This window comes from Heteronotia binoei, chromosome 21 (genome assembly GCF_032191835.1).
Source record: "Heteronotia binoei isolate CCM8104 ecotype False Entrance Well chromosome 21, APGP_CSIRO_Hbin_v1, whole genome shotgun sequence".
Lineage (NCBI taxonomy): Eukaryota > Metazoa > Chordata > Lepidosauria > Squamata > Gekkonidae > Heteronotia > Heteronotia binoei.
In genome coordinates, this window is record NC_083243.1 from 131,311,751 (window position 1) to 131,318,166 (window position 6,416).

The following is a 6,416-nucleotide window of genomic DNA, read 5'->3' on the forward strand; positions in this document are numbered from 1 at the left end:
TTTAATGGCAACTAATTTAAAAGGGACATGAATGGAAAATAACTATATCCTTGGCCAATTGGAAGCTTCGTGCTGAGGCTATGAACTCCCTTAGCTCCTCCTAATGTCTGTTCACTCTAGAGCAGATAGCAGAGGCCTCCAACTTCAATCATTATGTATTCCTACTTGACAATAACAGAGAGCCTTAGCTATCCACAATAGGTGTGCCATCTCTTAAAAAGGATAGGCACAATATAGAAAGAACTGTGTTCTGAGATGCTGCACAACGTAAACAATGAAAATTATATTCATAAGCAGTAAATCCAGCAGTGTTACAACAAATACAATGGTAGTGGTTCCAATAGGACTCTTATGTATATAGATATAGTCTTCCCAAATTATTGTTATAGTCAACTATAGATACATTAGCCCATCAATGTCCAACATCATCCACGCAATTTCCAGATTGTTCATGCAGAAACAAAACCCTTCTTCAGGGTGGTGTATCTTAGAAATATTTCAATATAATAAACAATATTATAGAAAAAAGGGGGGAAATGTATTTTACCATTACATAGTTACAAGCAGGGCTTTTTTGTAACAGGAACTCCTTTGCATATTAGGCCACACACCCCTGTTGTAGCCAATCCTGGAGCTTACAGTAGGCCCTGTACTAAGAGCTCTGTAAGCTCTTGGAGGATTGGCTATATCAGGGGTGTGTGGTCTAATATGCAAAGGAGTTCCTGCTACAAAGCCCTGATTACAAGAAACATTTAACACAAGAAATGTATACACTCACCCTTGTGAGATTCAACAACTTTTCTGAATGAGGTCTCAATTAAAGCATTCAAACTGGCACAGCTCACTTGGTTCAAGTCTTGGGGAAAATGCCTCTCTGTCACGGGCTGAGGCCGGGTCAGGCAAAGTCCAGGGGCAGTCCAAGGTCTGTAGCTGGTGAGCAAAGAGGGTCCAAGGCACCAAAACCGAATCACAGTCCAGGTATCGCAGGTCAGAGGTTCAGAAGCCAAAGTCAGGGGGTCCAGAAGTCAAAGCCAAAGTCAGGGAGTCCAAAAGCCAAAGTCAAAAGCCAAAGTGGATGCTAGAACGTCAGGTAAGTGATTAGTTGCTTCCACAAAGCCTCCTCCCAAAGCCCACAGCTATATAGCCCTCTGCTGGCTGTTGCCCACTTGGGCTAATTGCTGGCTCAGAGAGGCAGCCAGGATCCTGCTGAGACTCAAGCATCCTCACTCCAGAAGGGCCAGAATCCTTTCAAAACTCAGGGCTCAGGGAGCGTCTTGCTCGTGAGCATGCCGCCCTCCTCCGATCCCTGAGGTCCTGACGAAGGCGGTCACACACACGAGCCACCCGAGAGGGCGAGGCAGGGGGGCTTGGATCTTCTCCAGCAGGAGGCAGGGGCACCGGTGCAGGTGGCAGGGGCACAGTTTCTTCTGCAGTCTCAGCTTCTTCTGCAGGGTCCCCAGCACCCATGACACTCTCCTGAATTGCCACATAGGTGGTCACTAATAAATACAAGCTACAGGTATAGTTACTAACAGCTGGATATTCCAGTTAAGCTGGATATTCCAAGGAAGTAACAATAGTTTGGAGCAATTACATCTGTATACATAGAGTCCTATCAGGACCACTACCTTTGTATTTGTTGTAACATTGTTTGAACTGGATTTACTGTTTATGAATATAGTTTACATTGTGCAGCGTCTCAGAACACTTCTTTTTATATTGTGACTAGTCTTTTCTATGTTCTATTAATTATTACCAACATCTCTTAAAATGGAGTCAGAAAAATCTGTAGTTAACATGAAAGTGCATCTGGTACCATAGTAAATGGGGCCCCTTTCCTGTGGAACTGGAGACTCTCATGAGATCGTGTCAACATTTGCACATGGGCCATTGATGCCCTTGAAGACAAGCAGTTGGCAGCAGGGAGATGAACATGATGTCATAAGAATCCTGTTTTGTTTTGAGTGCAGTATGGGAGTCTTTCTAGTACAAACAAGTTGAAATTCCAAATTATTTTTCCCTTGTTCAAATAAAAGCATTTGTTTTGAAAGGGCAATTCAGGTTTGTGACTCAGGAAGGAATTGCCTTGTGACAAGCTGTCGATTTCAAAACTAGCCATTGATATTGAGGATTAACAGAAAGGTTACCTGAGGCATAGGAGGAGTGTTCTGTCTTTGGTACAGAAAGTTTCTCTAGACACCTGATAAATGGTGGCCTGCATTAACTAGAGATGTTGATAAAACTTTGTTCAGCCTGGTGTGCAGTACTTACTAGAACAGATTGAGCTGATCTATGTTACTGGTTGGGGAAAGGAGTTACATTGAGTTGCTATGTAACCACGAAATATGTGCTCTAAACCAGTGGTCTTCAATCTGAGTCTGGGTGCTCAGATCATAGAGCCACTTCTTTGCTGCTTTTTGGAAGGACCTGCTGCTAGCACACATGTTTAGGGAACGAGAGTGCTATACTTGTTTTCCACACAAGCTGCAGAGCAGCAGTACAGTGAGACCACTAATTGGCAAGGATAATGTCTCTAACTATATCCTACCATGGCTGTAACTCTTCTCCTCTTCCTCTCACATGGCTATTGTCACTGGCTTGCAACTTAATGTGTCCTGTGCTGCTGACTAGTGTTTAGAATAGGTCTCAGATCCAGAATGGTACCTAAAAAAAAAAAATTCAGTGAGTGGATCCAGGTATCAGGGGGTTTAAAATATGTGTGACCATTTATCTGGATTCCAAATACCAGTTTAGTATTTGCATCTAGGTTTTGGCAGGATTCCTTTATTATTCAGGACCATTATTCCTTATGGGGAATCTTTCTGGAGAACTGAAGGGACTTTTTTAAAAAGCAAATTGTACCATGATTGCAGTGCAGCAGCTGGTGACTTTTAAGTGATTTTGGACAGAGGTCCAATTCTCTGAGACCCTGAACAAGGTGCCCCCCAGCCATCCTCCATTGTTTTCTGGGCAGTGGCGGGGGGGATGACTTCCATGCTTTCTCCAGGACAATGAATAGTCAAAGACACAAGATCAAGTAAAACAACTGGCCAAAAAACTCACAAAGCAGAGAGACCCAACAAGCCCAAAGAAACAATGCAGAACCAGGGAATCCCAGCAGAAGCACAGGACAATGTAATAAGCCTAGCACTACAAATGTACAGCCTGAAAATCCAAGCCATTGTCAAAACAGATTCAAGCCAAATAGAAACACTGTTGTAAGGCCAACAAATATAAAATCAGAGAATCCAACCCAATGTACAACCTTTGAATACAAGGTAATGTTGAAACAGAATCCACTGCAAAGCACAATCATGACACAAACCAACTTATACAAAGAACACAGTGTTGCAAGTCCCACAGAACTAATTTCAAAGCACAGAATCTAAGTCAAAATCTGGCAAGTCAAAACCAAGTCCTGAAAAGAAGACACTGACAGACATAACAGCAAAATTCAAGACAAAAAGTCCCAGAAGCCTTGAAATGCTGGCTCCCAATATTCCCAATCCCAATTTTTTTAAAGACCTGTTTCCCGTTATAATGAAAAATCCCAGATACCATCCAGAGAATTGATTACATCTAGAAAATACTGCTAATGTATTTGTGTGTGTGTATTTTGGCCTGACATCTGAATGTACTTCCATACATGCTACTCCTCAGCTTGCACAATACAAACCATCCAACTATAGACTTCCATGATATCTAGGACTAGCACTATGAACAATATAAAGCATTTGTCAGGTGTTTGCCCTGCATGTGTTTGTAATTAGTACTGTGCTAATACCCTAAAAATCTTGTTCATCTTTAAGGTGCTACTGAACTCAAATCTAACATTGTCCTATAGCATTTTTCAAAAGCCCTGGCCTTTTGGAAACAGTCTTCTTCTAATGAATACATGTATGATATGGGGTAGTATGGCCACTTCGTAAATGTTGTGGCCAGGGCCGGCTCACCCACTAGGCAAACTAGGCATTTGCCTAGGGTGCCGGGGGCGCGTTGCTGAATTGGGCTCTCCGCCTTCCCTGTACCCAAGACAAATGCCTAATTTACCTCCCCGCACACACACCTTTGCCTCACTGCACCGTCCTGCCACCTCCTCCCTCCCCCCTTCCCTTCTGCGGCGCCATGCTCCGCCACCCCCGCCCCAGTGTGCTCAGAGGAGTGCCACTAGAATCAGCCCTACCTGCTTAGACATGGCCCAGACATCTCAGCATTCTCTCTTAAGAGAGTGCTTGATGAGGCTTCACTCCCCCCTCACTTCTGGTTCCAGAAAGGAGGGGGAGTGCAGCCTTGTTGAGCGCTTTCTTAAGAGAGAATGCTGAGCTGCCCGGCCCATGTCTAAGTGGGTAGGGCTGATTCTAGCTTCGCTCCTCTGAAAGTGCCAGGGGGGTAGGCGGAGGAGTGCAGCACCACAGAAGGGAAGGGAGGGGCAGTGACGGCCTGGCCTGGGGTGTGTATACACGTGCCTAGAGCCCCCAGGGGTGTGGGGCAGCAGACAGCGAGCCTGCCTGGGGCACCACATACCCTAGGTTCAGTCCTGGCTATGGCATTGACCTTCCAAGTTTTGCATATTTAATATATACTGTCACAAATTTCTGGGTCACTGAACAAGTTGAAAGATTTTAAAAGGCAATAATTAGCAATAATGTAAGTGTACATATTTTTCATTGACTAAAAGGTGACAGTAATGTAACCAGTGTAAACAAAGTTCTGTTTATCATTTTAATGTTTCAGTTTCACTTACTGAGTGCATACATATCTTCACAATATGTATGAATACTATTTTGTATGACTACAGAAACACACATATTTTCCAGCTGTTTTGTACTCCAACTTTGTCACACATGACCATGTACTGACAAAAATGTGGGTTTCCAGTGGCATATACTGACACTGCACAATACTCCTAGTCATACAAAAAAGTAACTACACATGTCAAAAATATACAATTTTGGATCAGTAAAATCATAACAACTGAACAGGACTAAAACTGAAACACAAAAAGTATGCTTAAAAGCAACCTAATAAAGCAACCTGAATGGGGATGGGGAAGTTAATTTTCTTTTTCTAAATTTGAACTTTCAAACTTTCAAATGTGGCTAGAAAATTCTTGCCACAGTGGTCCCAGATGAGGGAAGAGATTCACAATACAGTCCTATACAGAGCTCACCTAGTAAAACCTCATTGAAATTTATTGATTTTAAACTGGAGCAATTCTATATAGGACTGCCCAGTAAGACACTTGATATTGGACCAATTTCTGTGGATAAAAGTAACTGCAAGCTTCAATAGGCAGAAGTGAAATACAAAAGGTGTAACTGTAGCAGGAAAATAACAAAGTCCCACACATTGCTTGGTATGAAATGAGGTATTTTACTTTGACATCAAAGCAGAATTTAGTTGGCATAAGCCCCAAAATGACTAAATTAAAATCATCAGCCTTCAGACCATTTTTATTCACAACCCAAAACAAGCAGACAAACCTCCCCCTTATCTATTCATATGCCCCACCTTCCTGTATTTTTCCATTCCTTGTCCCTCTGCTTTCATGCGTTATCAGTTTAGCAGAAGCTTCCTCAGAGGGGCCTCTCTTAGCTACCTTATAACCTTGGATTCACACCCATTTTAAATGTTGCATCAGACATTCTCTTCTGAAGGCACAAAAAAAACATATTTTCATTTATTATTATAGGGGTGTTCATAATTATTCAGGGGTCCCTCTTCATTCCGCCCTTTCAGTCTTCTGAAAGTTTTTTTTATTATTTTAAAATCTGAAGGAGACTGACCATCATCATTATTAAACAAATCAATTCTATATGCGCACTCAGGAAGTGCAGCTAGGTGACAATTTGGTTTTCAACATTCCCAAGGAAGACTAAAATGACACTACAATGAGGTAATGAAATAGTGTATTGACAGTGATGGGGTATAGGTGGGTCAAGGGAGGAAAGAGGCAGTGATGGGATTATCCATTCACACTAGCATATCCCAGTATTTTCCATCTAGAGAAGGTGTGTGTGTGAAAGAAGGTCACTCAGAGGCATGCCTTGGCTATGCAGCCCAGCCTTCCAATATGGAGTTTTTCTGGTCTCCATTATCGGGCCTTTCTGGGCACACAGACTAGCTTGAGAGGGCCCCCTTGTTTTTTAAGGCTACCCTCTTTATTTGGCAGCACTCTGGTATCAATTCCTCCTCTTTGGCACTGTCCAGTCCTTGGAGGGTGTGTGCCACATTTCACGGTGCACTGCTGATCAGACTTCAAACAACCAGGGTCGTGACATGGTTGGGGCAAAGGGAAAGGTTTAGGAATGTCAACTACCAAAAATAGGCTATGCCTGAGTTAAAAAATATAAAATAATCCATTCATGGTATATGCATTGAATAATTACACATGTCCAGTCTAAATTTGTGAATAT